At 41.8% G+C, this 19695-nt stretch overlaps 1 pseudogene; it reads left to right on the forward strand.

The window, feature by feature from the left end:
• The first annotated feature begins 16597 nt into the window (after positions 1-16597).
• Positions 16598-17970, forward strand: LOC119805088 (annotated as a pseudogene).
• Positions 17971-19695: the final 1725 nt, after the last annotated feature.

Raw genomic sequence — 19695 nt, forward strand, 5'->3', positions numbered from 1 at the left:
ACTTTGCACTGGGGGTGGGCTTTGTGTTTTCAGGCCCAGTGTCAGATGTAGAACTCTCAACTTCCCCAGCATCAAGATGTCTGTCTGCATGCCACCATGCTTCCCGACATCATGACAATAAACATCCGAAACTGTAAGCAAGCCACAGTTATATGCTTTAACCTCTGAATCTATAAGTCAGTCCTAATTAAATGTTTTTCTTTGGAAGAGTCGTCATGGCCATGGTGTCTCTTCAGAGCAACAGTACTTTAACAAGATCCACACATATCCGTATGAACTCTTCTTCTGGTGTGTGGGTTAAGTAGGTCTATGTGTGTGCAGACTGTGACTACATATGTGTGCAGAGTACATGTGTGGGGACCAGAGGACTACTTGCAATATTTTCCTCACTTTCCACTTATCCTAGTTTGCTTTCTTTTACTTTGATAAATTCCATGACCAAAGCAACTTGAGGGGCTGGAGAGATGATTCCGTTGTTAAGAGCACTGGTTGGTCTTCCAGAGGACCTGGGTTCAATTCCTAGAACGCACCTGGTAGTTCACAGCTATCTGTAAATTCAGTTCCTGGGAATCCAAACCCTCTTCTGACCACTTGTGGGGCTGGATAGATGGCTCAGTGGTTAAGGTAAGAATATTGGTTGTTCTTCTAGAGGACACTGGTTTAATTCCTAGCATCCACGTGGGAGGGCACAACCACATGTACCTCTATTTTCAGTGAATTTGCGGGGCACCAAGCATGCCAAGTGGTGCACGAATATATATGCAAGCAAAGCCCTGATACAGAGAAAGTAATTTTGGAAAGCAACTTGGTGAAGAAAGGGCTTGTTTGCTTTGCAGTTTACAAGGCCTTACCAAAAAAAAAAAAAAAAAAAAAAAAAAAACCCCAAAGCAGGAACCCAAGGCAGGAATTGAAGCAGCACCATGGACACCATGGAGGAATACTGCTTACTGCCTTGCTTATCATGGCTTACTCAGCTTATACTTTTATCTAACCCAGGACTATCCACCCATTTGTGGCACCAAACACAATGGACTTACCCCTCACACATCAATCAATAATAAAGAAAATGTCGCACAGGCTTGTCTACAGGCCCATGAGATAGTTGAGATCATTTTCTCAACTGATGTTAGTAGACCCCTCTAGCTTGTATCAAGATGACAAAAACACCAACCGGCATTCTTCCTTAGTTTTGGGGACAGGGTTTCCCACCGAACCTGAAGCTCATGCACTTGGATGGGCTGGCTGGTCAGTGAGCTCCAACAATTTGCCTATTCCCATCTCCCCAGTACCAAGACAACAGAAACACACAGCTACACCCGACATTTTATGAGGAGACTGTGTGTTCGAACTCGGGTTCTCAGGCTTGAACAGGAAGCACTTTACCCTCTGAGCATCTCCTCAGTCACCTACATAAACACTTGAATGTCAATAGCCATAGCAGTATTATCAGTAGTCAAAAATGAAAATAAGCCAATATATTGCAAATGGCAACCCCACAGACAGAATAAAAAAGCAACACTCTATTAATAGGTTTTGATGGTTTCTTTTCGTTGGTAAATTGACACCACCTAGAATCATCGGATAAGAAAGTCTCAATGAGGGGCTGTCTATATTGGGTTGGCCTGTGGGCATGTCTTAGGAGGATTGTCTTCATTAAGTTATTGGCGTGGGAAGCCCCAGCTCACTGTGGGCAGCACCACTCCCTGAATTTGGGACCTTTATCGTATAAGAAGTGAGACTATGAGTATGCATGTATGCATTTCTTTCTGCTCTTCACTGCCTTAAATTCTCCACAATGATAGGCAAGAGCCTCGAATTGTAATCCAAACAAATTGCCTCCCTAAATTGTTTTTCTCTTAGGTTATTTATCAAAGCCAGAAAAAAAAATGAAACTAGAACATACATAGTATGTCATGAATGAATCTCAAAAGCATTTTGTTTCCTAAAAGGCAAAGGCAAAGGACTGTGTATTGTATCAGCATATGTATATGACATTCTTGAAATTCCTTTTAGATTTATTTATTTTTGTATATGATGTTTTGCCTGTATGTATGTATGTAAACTACATGCATATGTGGTGCTCTGAAGGTTATAAGAAGATGTCGGATCCCCTGAAATGGGAGTTGCAGATTGTTGTGAGCCACAATGGTGGGAGCTGAGAATCGAACCAGATCCTCTATGAGCGGCAAATGCTTTTACACACTGAACCATCTCTCCAGCCCTTTATGGATCTGACATTTCTGAATAGCAAGTTTACAGCTGTAGGAAGTATATGAGGCCAGCACTTGGGAGGCAGCGGCAAAGGCAAATGGATCTCTGCGTTCAAGGCAAGCCTGATCTACAGAGTGAGTTTCCAGACAGTCAAGGCTGCACAGAGAAGCCCTATCTTGAAAAACAAAACTGCAACAACATTAAAAATAAGAAAACTCCATAACTCCTTTCTTCAGCACAGAACATATCTAAATATCCCCATAGCACCTTTACCCGTGTCTCATATTTCAGTGTTCATATTTCCTTCTAATTTTTCAAGTGTGTTAAAGAAGGGGGTTCTATTCTCCATGGTATGAAGAACACCTTGGAATACAGGTCAAGAATATGTGCTAGAGTCCTTTAAATTTAAAAAAAAATATATTTAATTTTTATTGAGTGTGTGTGTGTGTGTGTGTGTGTGTGTGTGTGTGTGTTTATGCATGCCATGGTGTACATACAGAGATCAGAGGACAATTTACAGGCATCAGTCCTCTTATTCTACTGTTGGAGTCCTGGAGATCAAACTCAGGTCATCAGATTTGGTGGCAAGCACTTTTCCCTGCTGAGCCAATTCGCCAGCACTGTGCTACATTCGTGATGATTTCATCTCAACAGAACTTCTCAGATTTAGATTCATTGGAACAAAGTTGTTAAGCCTGAACCACTTTCTCCTCTCCAGCTTGATGGCTTTTCAACTCATTAATTACTCAGCGTCGGCTGCTGTGAAAATCTCTTCTTGTTGCACTCTCCTTTTCTTACATCCTTAGGAAAACAAGACTTTCCAGTTAATGGGAGCAGAACTATAAAATATCAGCGCCCAAAAATGTCTATCTCGGTACATTCTAAAATCATTTTCCTGAAAGTCCAGTGGCGTAATTATTTGTGATTCCTAACTCAACAAGTAATGCTTTTCCGAAACTGAGAAAGAAACGTGAGGAGAGCATGCTCAACAGATGGCGGGCAAGCAGTGCACAGGTAAAGCGCAAGCCCGATGACCTGAGCTCCAGCGTGGGGCCCAGGGAATAGCAGAGGAGCAAAAGAACAGACTCCACCAAGTAGTCCTCTGGTTTTCATATTCACAATGCACCTCCTCCTTACACATCGCACATCTCTCATACACACAATAATAATAATAATAATTATAATTATAATAATAATAATAAAAATAGAGGAAACATACTGCAATAGTTTAAGTGCAAACTAAAATAATAGTCATAGCTAGAAAGGCAAATTGCAATTCTCCATGACCATAGCTAAGTTTAGACTCTGCAGAGTAAGTCCATAAGGAAAATGATTAGGGATTAACTTTAGGTAATGCTGAACTCATATCTTTTTATTGATTAATTCTTAGCATTAAGGAGTGAGGGAAATGATAGGAAAATAAACAGGCAATTTCTACTGGAGAACAGAATGGGGAAAATTCTTGAAGAAAAGCCATGTTGAGGGGGCTGGAGAGATGGCACATTGGTTAAGAGCACCACCTGCTCGTCTAAAGGCCCTGAGTTCAATTCCCAGCAACCACATGGTGGCTTACAGCCATCTGTAATGAGATCTGGTGCCCTCTTCTGGCCTTCAGGCATGCATGTAGACAGAATACTGTATGCACAATAAATAAATAAATCTTTTTTAAAAAAAAAAAAAGAAAAGCCATGTTGATTTTTGCTTTTTATATTGCATTTTTTGAACTGTGAACATATACCTCATTTATATTTCCAAACCTAGTAAGAATTATTTGAGAACAGAATTGAAGTTTTGACTTCTTTCATGTGTAATCCCTTTGGTAGGAGAGTACAGCAATAATGGACTTTAAGAAGAAAGAGAAGAAACTTTGCAGCACAATGCTTACAGTCCCAAACCCAGAGCTCTGAAGACCTATGTTTATCTTATGATTTCACCAGCATGGAGAAACTAGGTTAGATTGTTTCCTCCTTATACATCTCTGTTACTTAACTCCTACGATTCATTTATCATTTTCTCTCATGTCTAGTACCACCCACACATACAGTGGCTAGCAACTGTACCCAGGGTCATTACTTATGACAACAGTCACCGAGAAGAAAGCATGGTAAGGGGAGCCTAGAGGAAGAGGAAGCCGTGTTCTCTCACTTATATCCTGCCTCTTAAGCTATGTGTGTAGACTCTTTCTTCCACTAACTCCTACTTGAGATTGGGAGTCCAGAGCTTTGTGGGCTTCTGCCAAGCAGGCACAATGACCAAGCACAATTCCCTGTAGTTTCGCTCCCTGAAGGCAAGCAAAGGTATAGTACCCCAGGTAGACAAATCATCTACCATTTAGAGGTTATTTCGAAAACAACCTCAGACCACAGCAAACCCCAATATGGAAAAGGGTTTTTTTTGAAGTATAGGGCCCGCTCTGTGTAACACTTTTTCCCCCAGTTCAACAATTGGAAGACAGAAGAAGTTACAGAGAAGAGTATTAATAATAATTAGTTAGTTACATGATTAATTAAATAATTATATAACTACTTAATTGAGGTAAAGGGAAATGGCTGAGAGGAAAGAAGAGGAGGGAAAACCGAGAAGACACAGGCATAGCACTCAAGGGAATAAGCAATAATCTGGATGAACCTGTCACCAAACCTAGCTTCTCAGACCCACGGCCACCTAACCCTACAGCACCTTTACAGCACACTTGCCTGTGATGATCTTTACAATGTGTCTGTACTGAAACACCTGGAAAACGTGCCTCTGGGAGTGTCTATGTGTGGAGGACGGGATGGGACTGGGACATTTGGAAAGGTGTAACTGAGAAGGGGAACACCACCCTGAATATGGGAGCCAACATCCTATAAACTGAGATCACCACATGAATAAATAAGGAGGGGGAAGGAATGAGAGGGAGGGAAAAGGGGGAAAGAAGAGAGCAAAACTGAGAGAGAGAGAGAGAGAGAGAGAGAGAGAGAGAGAGAAGCATTTGTCTTGTTTTTCTTGGCTTTCTGAATGCCAGTATAAATGGAATCAGTTAGGTTGGACTACATCCCCAAACTTTTAAGGTGAAAGAAACTCTTCTATTTTTAAGCTGTTTTTCTCAGGTTTTCTGTCACAGCAATACAAAAGTAACCAGTCCAGTTCCACCACTGCATACCTCTCTACACATGCACAGTGCTGGATGCCTAGTTTTCAAGCTCTCAGAAACTGTCTCTTTACCAGCCCCACACACCTCCACCACCACAACCACAGATACCAGGATTCATCTACTACTTCCACATAGGCTAGCTGGACTTGACTAGGACACTTCGCTTTTCCCAGTCCTTAAGATCTCTTTTGGATCTCAGCTCTGTTCGCTCCATCGAGTTGGCCCTTTGGCCCTGGTGTCTTGGTGCTGTCTGACTGCTTGATACATAAAAATGTGAAACAAGACAGAGGGAAAGTCCTAGAAGGATAAAGATTAAGTGCTGTCCAAAGCAGATGGCAGAACAGGCTCACGCAGCCCCTTTGAAATTTGAAAGAAATACAACTTTGGCTGTTGTATTTCGAAGACAAGAGACATTGGGGGGAATATCATGGCAAAAAAGAGCCCTTCTGGGACTATCTTTAAATTACAGCACTTGATTTCTGGGAGGTCACTGGTTAGTTCTCTCATTTAGCTATATTGAGCAAGGTTTATTTATTTTTTAACTAATAGATGTGTATTCTTTCAACCCTCCCCATGTTGACATTCCAGGCTATGGAAAGAAAAGGAAGATAAGGGAGCTGTTGTCTGCCCCGTTCTCTTGTAATTGAGAAACATGGCAGCTCCTGTTCTCCTTTTCACACATTCTGTATTTTAAAAACTGCTGTCAGACTAAGGCTTTGCCAAGATTCAACCCCAAGTGAAAGCAGAGCAAGAAAACTGAAGTTGTATAAAAAGCAGATGGATTATAGATCTAATCATATACCCTATGCATGGCTTGTGGTTTGTTAAATAAGTTCATTCCTCTTAGGATAAATGCACAATATTACCCATAATTTTGTATAATGAAATTTGTATCCTTCCATTACTCTATTTTTTTTACCATCAACCTATATATGGCCTAAGTCCAAAGCAATTTGGGAAAAAAATGATAGTTTTCTATTTTCAATTACCTGAAAATCTACACAATAAAAGAAGAGAAATATATTTTGACAGATCTAGAAAACAAAAACGGACCAAATAAATATTAGATTATTTTCATTATGCTCATTAAGTTCACTTAAGAGAAAAATGTACTAATCTAAAACAAATATGGGCTTCCTCACATGAAGTTATATTAACTTCCATTGAGTATAGAAACTAAACATCTCCTCATCACAGATAAGGCACCGTGCAAAGACCAAAGCAAAGATTCCATCAAGCCTAGCTTGGCAAACCATTGAGTTGATTGGGTATACTTACAGGACTTGAATGAGGGGTTAGTTACAGGAATTGGAGAGATCCCACAATGGCTGAGTGACAAAAGGCCTATGCCATTCCCAGCATGAATGACAACCTCAGAAAGCTGCACAATAGAATCTTTTATTTTTAGTTGTCTCTCTACTTCCTATAGACTCTAGCATTTCCCAAGATCATCAAGATGGGAGAAGGAGGCAGGAGGGAGTAATGGAGGGGAGTGTCCTAAGACCCACACCGTTTTCCTTCTGGAGACAGTTAATAGCTTCATTGGTGTTGCCATAGACCTAGCTATCGCCACGTTATTTTGTGTATTTCAGTGCCCTGGCTGTGAGACCAAGGTAATCTCTACTCCAAGGTGGCAATGAGACAATCACATCATCACAGGGGAGAGAGCTATACTACAACTGTTGAGATCTGATTATACCGCATTCTAGGTTATCCCATATCATATAAAGCAGTGTTTTTCAGGCTGTTCATAAATGAGGAAGTAAAGCCAATTATACATGAACCTATGAAACAGAAGCCGGATGTGCTGACACACTAGCTTCAGCTATAGTAGGTGTTCTAGACCAACCTGAACCACATGAGAATGAGACCAAGGGTCATGACCAGGATATACTCTACATTACTCTGGACTGTGTAAAACTGGTTTGTCAGGCTGTGCATTGCCCTAGGAGACTTCATTTTAAAGCAGATTTTGACTTCCTTTTGAGGGAAGATGACTGCAATCTCTCAGTGGACACACAAACCACACCATCTCTCAGGCACCACCATATAGCACAGACTGATACATGACTTAGTCCTGGAAACATTAACTGAGGTGAGTTGAAACTGTGGGACACAATGGGTATATTAAAATTATATGAGGGTAAATCAGGCTCAAGAACTTATTGGAAATGCCATACCAAAGTAAGAATTTGACTCTCACTGGACACCAAAACTTGTGAGGGACACTTAACATTGCAATGTCATTGCCCCACACCAATATATCTGTTATCTGTTATGTGCATCAGGAACCCATGATCAGAGGACTATCCGACTATCCCTGGAGCTTTGACTCGAGCTCATCTCAATACACTTCTGTGGGCATGGACTACTTTGACTGCCTGCCTGCTCTGACCTCTTTCCATTACATGTTGTCATCCTGGAATTCAACTTGTTAGATCACGAACCTGCCCCTTTAATATGTCCCTAGATTTAAAAGGCCAGATCTCACAGTCAAAAGAAATCAGGACACCCCCTTGTAGCTCAAGCACTTATACTCTCTCTGTGTGTCTCTATCTATATCTATATATCTATATATATAGAGAGAGATAGATATATAGATATCCATCCATCTATCCATCTATCTATCTGAATTAAGAAGCCATGCTGTGCTGAGGCCAAACATACAGTCCTAGCCAGTACCTGGCTTTTGTCATGCATGCTATGTGGAATTAAATCATATGGTGCAAAATCTCATACCAGTCACAAAACTTTAATTAAAAAGTCAGATTAAGCCAGGTGGTGGTGGCCCATGTCTTTAATCCCAGCACTCAGGAGGCAGAGGCAGGTGGATCTCTGTGAGTTCAAGGCCAGCCTGGTCTACAAGAGCTAATTCTAGGACAGTCTCCAAAGCTACAAAGAAACCCTGTCTCAAAAAACCAAATCAAACAAAAAGTCAGATTATTTTCTTTTGCACCATGTCATGCCACCATGGTTACCTGGTTTACTCTTATTTCAAACTATTCCCCTTAATGAGGCCCCTCTCTGTGTTTTAAAGGGACATCTCTCTTCTAAGGCCCTGTCATGTTGCCACTAAAATGATTTATTTTCTCTCATAATGCTCTCCTACCTCATCCATGGCCCATCTATGGCCCCCTATGGTTACAAGTTTCTCTCTTATTAGCTAATTATTAAAGGGCTATTTTGTTATCTCCCCTCCTCAACCTCTCCATCGCCTTTTTCTAACACCCATACATGTCAAATAAATAATACAAAAATTTAGAAATCTAAAAACATATAAAAAGGAGGTAGGTGAGGGTAGTGAGGCTTCATGTAGACTACAAGGTGCTCCAAGGTGAAACAGGAAAAGGAAGAAGCACATAGAACCCTGAGTGTCTCAGACCTACACTGAGGTTTCCCAGTTTGTATTTCTATTGACCAGAACTCAGTCACAAGGATAGGTAGCTAGACAGGCCATTGAGGCCATTGAGGGTGGAACATTCCCTTTGTGATCATTCTTCAACCCCACCTCAAGCTTCCGTGGTGTCTTCATTAGTGTTCCTATTGCTATAAAGAGACACCGCAACTCTTAAAAATGAAAACATTAAAATGTGGTGGCTCACTTACATTTTCAGAAGTTCGGTCCATTATCTTCACGGTGCGACATGGTGACAGGTAGGCAGACATGGTGCTGGAGAAACTGAGAGTTCTGCATTGACCCTCAGGCCACAGGAAGTGGTCTGACTCACTGGGCATAACTTGAGCATCTATGAGACCTCAAAGTCCACCCCTACAGTGACACACTTCCTCCAACACGGCCAGGCATACTCTAACAAAGCCACACCTCCTAATAGTGCCACTCCCTGTGAGTTTATGGGAGCCAATTTTGTTCAAACTACCACACATGGTAACACCAATTTCAATAAAGAGAAGTATCACAAGTGCCCCTCCTCACAACTTAAAGTACCATATGACGGTGTTTAGGGACAGCTCAGTGTTTACGAGCACTGACTCTTCCTCCACGGGACTCAGACTCAACTTCCAGCACTCTTATGTTTGCTCACATCCATCTGTAACTCCAGTTTCAGAGCTTCCTCCATTTTCTTCTGCCCTCCTCAGGGACCAGGCATGAGCATGCTACACAGAACATGTAGGCAAAACTTCCATCCACAAAAAAAAAAAAATAACTTTTCAAAAATTTTAAAGTATATAAAAGGAGGCTTTGTGGAGGCCCCAAAGGGAAAATCATTTCTTCTTGGCAAATGACAGTTTTTCTAGACACCCTTTTTCCCCCTCTCTTTATTGTTTTTTAAAAAGATTTATTTGGTTTTATTTTATGTGTATGAGTGTTTTGCCTTTACATATGCATGTCCAACTCAAACATGCCTGGTACCCAGAGACATGAGAAAAGGTTGTCAGATCGCCCAGAAATAATGTTCAAAACAATTATGAGCTACCCCATGGGTGCAGAGAACCAAACCCAAGTCCTCTACAAGAGCATCAAGAGATTTAAGTGCTGAGCTCACTTTCCAACCATCTACTGTCTGCTTTCTTAAGAGCTGATCCAACTGGGACTATATGATTGCTATTCTTGGTTGTCAACTTGACTACATCTGGAGTTTATTAGAACCCAAGCAGTTGGGCATACCCAGGAGGGATTTTTCTTAGATTTTTTTAAAGTGAGAAGGTTCGCTTTGTTAATCTCTTTTTAACATTCTTTATTTATGTGAACTGGTGTTTCGCCTGCATGTATATCTGTATGAAGGTGTCGGGTCCCATCGAACTGGAGTTACAGACAGTTGTGAGCTGCCAAGTAGGTGCTGGGAATTGAACCCAAGTACCCTGAAAGAACAGCCAGTCAGTGCTCTTAATCCCTGAACCATCTCTCTGTCTCCAGGAAAATCTACTTTTAATTTGTATCTTTTGAAGTGGGAAGATACACCTTCTGTTGGCAGTCTATATAAAGGATATGAAAGAAGGAAGCTTCACCCTATGTCTTCAAAGAGGTTGAGACCCACAGGTTGAGAACCAGTGCTCTAGTGTCGCCAGCTGTCCCCGTTCCCCTACCTTCACCCCTGCTCCGACTAATACAGGCTATAATGTACAGATTAATACACCTAGCCAGTAAAGCAACCCTCAGGGAAACTGATAGGCCAAAACACATGAGATGCAAGGGATAACTAGCTCCTTAATGAGATAGGTATGTGGAGACTCCAGAAGTCCCTCTGTGGGCTGAGTTGCTTACAGACCTTTACCACTAAGTCTTTCCTTCTTTTTTGAGTTCTAACTCAAAAACTGGAACTTTTCTTTCTCCTCTTTCTTTGTTTCGATATTGAACAAAATTCTAAGCTTGCTAGCTCTAACACACTGGGCCTTCTTCCTCTCTCTGAAGACCCCCAGCCCTACATAGCTGCTTGCAGACCTTCATCAATGAGCCTGACTGCTTTCTGGGACCCTATCTGAAAAAACAAGACTTTCTCTCTTCCTCTTTTCTATCACCTCCTCCCAGCAGCTACCAGCATATAAGTTTGTCTGCCTTATTGTTTTTCTTTCAAAATCTAATAAAACAATCTTCAAGCTTCCTTTTGAGTCCATTTTAAAATAATTTTATCTACAAGACTGAGAACCCAGGAAAGGCAACCATGATTTCCAGTAAAAAACAAGCCCCCAGCCTACCTATAAGGGAGGTTGGTACTGGACTGGAGGAAATGAGAATTCCATGCGCTGACAGGAAAGTGTGCACTCAGAGCCAGACAGAACTCTACATCCAAGGAGAGGAGCTTCTATGACTCCTTATCCCTTAATTCCCTATAAGGGCCTCTTTTCCTCGCTCATTAAAATAGGCACTGAATTGCTGACATGATGAATTATCATAGTTTGATCACTTAAAAAGAATCTAGGAATGGCCAATATCCAAAGAGCAGAAACAAAGCAAATGATGACAAAGATGTAAAACACAAAACCCTTTCCTTCATTGCTAAAGGAAATGCAAGATGTACATTTTGAGAGACAGTTTGGCAGCTTCTAACAAAATCAAACATCTTCCCACGATATGATCTAGCAATAATGCTCTTTTTTATTTACTCAAAAGAACGGACACCTTTTGCCTGGACCGAGTCTGTAGCTCAGTTGCTAGAATACTTGCCTAACATGCCCAAAGTTCTGGGTTCACCCCTCTAAAGAGCATGGAGGGACCCGCGTTAGTTACTTTCCCCCTGTTGTAATAAAACGCTGTGAGCAAAAGCAACATATGGGAGAAGTTTTTGTGACTTATGGCTCCAGAGGGATAAGAATCCATCATGGTGTGGACGCATGGCAACAAGCAGAAAGCAATGATGGCCGGGGCAGGTGGCTGAGAGCTCACATTCTCAACTAGAAGCACAAAGCCTAAAAGGCAAACCTGGAAGTGGGGCAATACTATATGCTCTCAAAAGACTTCCTCCAGCAAGGGTGCTACCAACTGGGAACTAAGTGTTAAAAAGAAGGAGTGACAGTACATTCTTATAATTCCAGCACGGGGGGGGGGGGAGTAGGGGGCTAAAGGCATGGAGGCAAGAGTCATCCCTAGCTACACAATGAGTTCAGGGTCAGCCTGGGGTGCGTGAGACCTAATCAAAAAATAAAATAAAGAACCAAAACAAGACAACTTATGTCCAAAGAGAAACCTGCACATGTGTGTTTTTTAGAATGCTTTATTCGTAGTTGCCAAAAATAGTAATCAATCAATATATCCTTCAGCTGGTGAATGGAAAAAGATACTGCAGTTTATCCGGACAAGAAAATATTATCTAACACTAAAATGAAGTGAGATACCTTGATATGGGTGTTATCCAATCTGAGAAGCCTACTTGCAAAGGCTCCGTACTGTATGATTCTATTCAGCATTCTGAAAATAGGCAAAAAAATATGTAGACCATAAAAGTACTAGTGATTGCTAGGTAATAACGAGGAATAAGGGATAAACAGGCAAAGCTCATAGGATTTTTAAGGCATTGAACTATTCTGTAACGAAATTATTCTATAATGGTGGATATATGTCATTATACACTTGTTAAAAACACATGTAGTATACAGCAGCAAGAGTGAAACCCTATTTTAAATTATGGACTCTGGGAGATAATGATGTGTCAAAGTAGGTTCACTTATTATGATGGCTGAACCACTCAAGCACGGAGTGTTGACTGTGGAGGAAGCGAGGCCTGAGTGTATGGGTCACGGGTGTATGGGAACTCTACACTTTCCTCTCACTATTGCTAGGAACCTAAAATGTCTCCAGAAGTAACCTTTCTTAACAACAACAATAATAAAAAGACTCTGGCAATGTTCCTTTTCAATAAGGTGGTAGAAAAGATATTTCTTTGTCAGGAAGCAAAACAAATGACTTCTTAAAGTTCCTTATCGCCCTGCTATTCCTGATTTCTATACTCCCTTGGGTATCTGAAAACCACTGGTTCTTAGGGCAGGAAGGGATTTTAAGGGTCAACTAATGGATGGATTATTTCGCTGCAGAACAATCACTGAAAGGTTCTCTGCACTTCAAAGAAAATACACCCACTGTCGCTTTCATTAGCTACTTCAAAGCCTGCTTAAATAACTTTATCTGAAATGCGTACCCTCATTGAACCATCTGTGTCTCCATAGCTTCTTCCTATTAGCTAGAACCATAGTAATGAAAAAGACAAAGGTATCTTCAGGTAAGTCTGTTGTCTGTTCAACAGAGTCCCACCACTAAACTTGAAGGCCTAGTTAGAGTTGGGGAGACTGGAAGAAACGAGGCAGGTATCAGTAACAATTTGACAGATTCACAGAAGTCTGCAAGTAGTGCTGGGAGTGACCCACATACACCATAGCACAACCCATCTGACGAATAAATATAATAAGCATATAAGCACTTATATTGTGATGCTCCTCACTGGGAATAAGAAGATGAGAACCAAGGTCCAACTTCTAATGTTGCCATTGTACTTAGATTCAAAGGGCACTGCCATCAAGGAAGGGACTAGGCACCATGTTTTATATAGCAGTTCTAGGAGAACTGAATGTCAAAATGTATGTGTGGCATTTGAAACAAGTGGCAGCATGAACTATAAGAGCAAAATCAAGCAGTTTGTGTAACAGTGCAGTTTTCATACCATGTGCTCTCGCTAAAGTTTAAGTCAAAATATTAAAGGTAGACATTTGGCCATCGCAATTCTTGTCCCAATTGATGTCTTCTCAAGTTGAAAAACGGAAAGATATTTTCAACCTTCAAATTTAACAAAATTATCATTTGACTTTTACTCCAGGGCCACTTCTACTCAGGCATATATTCTGCTCATTTCTCCAGCCCAACATCTTAGTCAATCTATCCTTCCATGACTGGTATTCCTCAGCATTCTAAGAACAATCCTGCTGATCTAGTTTGTGTTCTGCCTGAAATAGGCAATATCTCTTGCCCTCCATCTTGTAAGGGGAAGGAGGAGTAATTAATTATTTTCCCTCAGCCCATCTCTCCCAGTCCCGATTAGCCTGACTCTATAACTACGAGGGTATAAGTATAAAAATGTCTTCTACAGGCTCAAACACGTAGAAGGCTAGCTGGCTAGCTGGGAGTACCATTTTGGGCATCTACAGATTCTTTAAGGTCTGGGGTCCAGTTGGAGACAACAGGTCATGTGGCTGTGCTTGTGGAGGCATAGTTTGTCCCAGCTCGTCACTGGCTTGCTTTTTTACTTCTTGGCCACTCACTCTTTCCATTATGGTGCTTTACTTCACTGCAGACCCATAAAAATAGGACAACCTGGCAACAGACTGAACCTTTTAGAACTGTGACATGAAATAAACTCTTCCTTTTTAAAAAGGGGGATTCTATATTTTATTTGTGGGTGTGCACACCTGTGTGCACTCACATGTAGTAGGAGGTTCCTGGTTCCTTCTCGGCCACTCAGACCCGAGATAATTACACAGAAACCATATTATTTGCAATACTGTTTGTCCAATAGCTTAAGCATATTTCTGGCTAACTCATATCTTAAATTAACTCATTTCCATTCATCTGTGTACTGTCACGAGGCTGTGGCTTACTGGGTAAAGTTCCAGCATCTGTCTCTGGCAGGGCTACATGACTTCTTCCTGACTCTATCTTCTTTTCCCCAAAATTCAGTATAGTTTTTATTGCCTAGTTCTACTCTGCCCTATCAACAGGCCAAGTCAGTTTCTTTATTCATTAACCAATAAAAGCAATACATATACAGAAGGACCTCCTACACCATTTCCCCCTTTCTGTTTAAATAAAAAGGAAGGATTTAACTTTAGCATAGTAAAATTACATACAACAAAACAGGCATCAAGCAAGAATTACCATTACAATATTTACATCTACTTTATCTTTTATCATAACTAAGGAAAATAATAACTATTCTTCAACTTTATCAAAGACACCAGAAGGATATAATATTACTTAAATAAACAGGAAGTGCATTGTAAGCAACTGCCAAAACTCTAGAATTGACAGAGACTTCTCTTGGCCTGGAAAATCACCCAGAGTTCTTCTGTACCATTGGGACATCCATCTTCAGCCTACAGGCCCATAGTATCCAGCAGACTTTTCCATGAAGCAGGAAATTTCAACGACAGTTCTACCTACATTAGCAGTTTGTGGCTGTGGTCATGCCTTTAATTCCAGCACTCAGGAGGCAGAGGGACAGGTGGATCTCTGTAAGTTTGAGCTTAGCCTGGTCTACAAGAGCTAGTTCTGGGAGAGCTAGAACTGATATACAGAGAAACCCTGCCCCGAGAAACATAAATAAATAAATAAATAAATAAATAAATAAATAAATAAATGAGTAAGTAAATAAATAAATATTTTTAAAAAGGAAGGAAATGGTCTAGTTTGGAGCCCTGGTTGTCCTGTGTTGTAGAATATTACTTTAACTAGGTAAAGATGCATTAAATTTGTTCATACTATGGAATATTCCTGTGTTGTGGAATATTTCCTTAACTAGGTAATGATGTGTTACATTTGTTCATGCTGTGGAATATTGCTTTAACTATGTGAAGGTGTGTTACTTTTTTATGTTGCCTTTGTTAATGACATCAATATGTGTTACATTTGTTTTGCTGCATTTGTTTAATTATGAATGGATGTGTTGCATTTGTTTCACTTTGCAGCTGATTGGACTAATAAAAAGCTGAAAGGCCCAATAGCTAGGTGGGGGAGGGATAGGTGGAAATGGCAGGCAGAAAAAAAAATAAGTAGATGGAAAAATCTAGGCAAGCGACAGAGAGGGGGAGGGAGAAAGGGAGGGAGAGGAAAATGAGGGAGGAAGAGAAGGATATGTGCAGGGTCAGAAGCCAGGCAGCCACCAGACAAACAGACATGAGAAGCAGTGAAAGTAAGATATACAGAAGGAAAGAAAGGTAAAAAGCCCAGAGGCAAAACATAGATAAAGAGAAACAAGTTAATATAAATAATAAGAACTAGTAGGATAAGCATAAGATGAGGCAGAGAATTCATAACTAATAAGAAGTCTCCGTGTCATAATTTGGGAGCTGGTTGGTAGCCCAATAGAAAGGATGTTACAGTACTGAAACTCACCGTGTAGGCTAGGCTGACCTCAAATTTACTGTGATCCACCCTGCTTTAGTCTCCTGCTTCTGTGCTGAGGACTGGGAGTACAGGCATGAACCACCACACCTGACCCATTATTCCTCCTTTTCAAATTGTCTCTCTTGGCTCTTTGTCACAGCAACAGAACAGAGTATAAAACTTGTCTAAGATTTTTTTCACTCAGGGTCATAAAATATGAAAAATGTTACAGATTTACTTGGTACGATTTAACACAAATTTATAAATTCAGTTACTTTCTCTTTATTTTTAATAATGTTCACCTATAATAAGATTTTGTATTTTTAAGGACGTATTTTATTTTTCAACATGTGTATGCACCTGTGTCTGTGTGTGGGCGAGTACAGATGCCTCAGGAGGCCCGAGGTATCATATCCCTTTGGAGCTGGAGTTATAGGCAGTTGTGACCTGTCTGGTGTGGGTGCTAGAAACAAAACTCAGGTTCTTTGCAAGGGTGATATATGCTCTTAACTGCTGAGCCAGCTCTCCAGTGGTGTGGGAAGTCCTTCTGTATATGTGTTGCTTTTATTGGTTAATGAATAAAGAAGCTACTTTTGGTGCTCGGCAACCGGGTCACGGGCTCGTCTCTCCTGAACGCTCTCCAGGGTGTGTGCAGGAACCTCTGTGCTCTTTCTCTGCCGCAAGTCGACTGCCAGAAACTCACCATGTCTATTCTCAAGGTCCCTGTTCGAGAGATCTTTGACTCCGTGGGAATCCCACTGTTGAGGTTGATCTCTACACCTCACAAGGTCTCTTCCGAGCTGCCGTGCCCAGCGGTGCCTCCACTGGCATCCATGAGGCCCTGGAACTCCGTGACAATGATAAGACCCGCTACATGGGGAAGGGTGTCTCAAAGGCTGTTGAGCACATCAATAAAACTATCGCACCTGCTCTGGTTAGCAAGAAACTGAATGTGGTGGAGCAGGAGAAGATCGACAAGCTGATGAATGAGATGGATGGCACTGAGAATAAATCCAAATTTGGTGCCAATGCCATCCTGGGAGTGTCCCTGGCTGTCTGCAAAGCTGGTGCTGTCGAGAAGGGGGTGCCTCTCTACCGGCACATCGCTGACTTAGCTGGCAACTCTGAAGTCATCCTGCCAGTCCCAGCTTTCAATGTGATCAACGGCGGGTCTCACGCTGACAACAAGCTGGCCATGCAGGAGTTCATGATCCTCCCTGTGGGGGCGTCCAGTTTTCGCGAAGCCATGCGCATTGGGGCAGAGGTTTAGCACAACCTGAAGAATGTCATCAAGGAGAAATATGGGAAGGATGCCACCAATGTGGGTGACGAGGGCGGGTTTGCGCCTAACATCCTGGAGAACAAAGAAGCTCTGGAGCTGCTGAAGAACGCAATTGGAAAAGCTGGCTACACTGACCAGGTTGTCGTCGGCATGGATGTGGCTGCCTCCGAGTTCTTCAGGTCTGGGAAGTATGACCTAGACTTCAAGTCTCCTGATGACGCCAGCAGGTTCATCACCCCCGACCAGCTGGCTGACCTGTACAAGTCCTTCATCCGGGAGTATCCAGTGGTGTCCATCGAGGACCCCTTTGACCAGGATGACTGGGAAGCCTGGCAGAAGTTCACAGCTAGCTCAGGCATCCAGGTGGTTGGGGACGATCTCACAGTGACCAACCCTAAGAGAATTGCCAAGGCTGTCAGTGAGAAGTCCTGCAACTGCCTCCTGCTCAAAGTGAACCAGATCGGCTCCGTGACCGAGTCTCTGCAGGCGTGTAAGCTGGCCCAGTCCAAAGGTTGGGGCGTCATGGTGTCCCATCGCTCTGGGGAGACCGAGGATACTTTCATCGCTGACCTGGTAGTGGGGCTCTGCACTGGGCAGATCAAGACTGGTGCCCCTTGCCGATCTGAGCACCTGGCCAAGTACAACCAGATTCTTAGAATTGAGGAAGAGCTGGGCAGCAAGGCCAAGTTTGCCGGAAGGTCCTTCAGGAACCCCCTGGCCAAGTAAAGTGGATGGAGATCCCTGGAGCCACCAGCTGCTTAGACCCTGTCCCTGATGTCATCAAGGTGGCGCAAGGTCAGCCCAGTGCTTGCCCCTCCCATGCCACTGCTTCCTTAGATGTCTTCAGTCTGCCCGACCACCTGGAGCCCTTCTGGAAACCCCAGCTTTGTAATCATGTGACTGTTCCGAATCATTGTCACCTCACTTCCAAGCTAGTGTCTGGAGCCCAGTGTAATCTCTAGAGTGGCCACAGGAAAGACCCCTGCCCCGGTGGTTCTACATGCAGAATAAAAGCCTCAGTGACACCCCCCCCCAAAAAAAAGAAGCTACTTTGGCCTGTGATAGGGCAGAGTAGAGCAAGATGGGGAAAACTAAACTGAATGATGGGAGAAAGAAGGCGGAGTCAGAGAGAAGCCATATGGCTGCCACCTGGGACAGATGCCTACTCTGGAGAGTACCAAAACTTTGTTGGTGGGCTACAACCTCGTGGTGATGCACAGATTTAAAAATGTAGATGGGTTAGTTTAGGATATAAGAGCAAGTTAGAAAACTGCGTAAGCTATTGGCCAAACAATATTGCAAATAATATAGTTTCTGCATGATTATTTTGGGAGTCTGAGTGGCCTGGAAATGAACAAGTGGCCTCATACTACACACCAGCCTCAAGATTTTGCTTTCTCAACATTTTAAATGTGTTTTACTCTTTAGATTTCTCTACGACTGACTTTTGCTCCAGAATGTTCAGTCACTCAGCTTTCTGGAGAGACTAGAAATCATTACAGGGAAAACAGAAAAAAAAAAATCAGAACATGGTTGTCCATACCTTTAATCCCAGCACTTAGGAGACAGAGGCAGGAGGATCTCTATGATTTCAAGGCCAGCTTGGTTTATATAGTGCATTCCAGCCAGGGCTACATAGTGAGGTTTTGTCACAAATAAAATAAAATAAAATAAAATAAAATAAAATAAAATAAAACAAATAAAGCATCTAGGGGAATATTCATTATTTGTTTTTATTTACAAAAAGACTTATAAGCAGGATATGAATCTTTCAAAACTAGCTATATTTTAAATGGTTTTTTATTTTATTTTTTTGTATGTGTTGCCTACATGTATGTCTGTAACCATGTTTGTGCATGGTGTCTGCAGAGGTAAGAGAGGGTATCAGATCCCCTAGAACTGGAGTTACACATGGTTGCAGACTACCATGTGGGTTCTAAGAATTGAACCCTTACCCTCTGGAAGAACTGCTAGTGCTTTTTTAACTGTTGAACCACTTCTTCACTCCAAGACTCTCTATTTTGATGATAAAGGGTTCTCTAGATGACTTCTATGTTCCTCTTGAGCTTTCCTGAAAGCCAAGATTTAGGAATTTGGGAGTGCTACAATAGCCGAACAATAGCCCATATACCTTTGCCAGTTAGGTACTATGGCACATAAGGATTATGCATTAGATTGTTATTCAGCCAGATTTAATCTCTAAAGAACCCCATATAACTGATCCACCCAGTGTCTCCTTTCACTATTAAATGTGTTCCATATTGAATGATATAAGTTTTTATAGTTAAAAGAGAAACTAAAGAAAGTCTTTTATAGTAGCTAATTTTGGGTCAAGTTGACTAGGCTTGTCTTTTTCCAGGAGTAGAACACTAAGCCACACTGGAACCCAAGTACCAGGTTTTAGCCACTGTGTGAGTACTGGGGAATGGAACATAGAGGGTAGCCAGTGCTCTTAACTACTGAGCCTCTCTCCAGACTCCTATGATCTTTGTTGTTGTTTTGGTTTGGTTTTTTTGAGTC

The sequence above is a fragment of the Arvicola amphibius genome, chromosome X (genome assembly GCF_903992535.2).
Source record: "Arvicola amphibius chromosome X, mArvAmp1.2, whole genome shotgun sequence".
NCBI lineage: Eukaryota > Metazoa > Chordata > Mammalia > Rodentia > Cricetidae > Arvicola > Arvicola amphibius.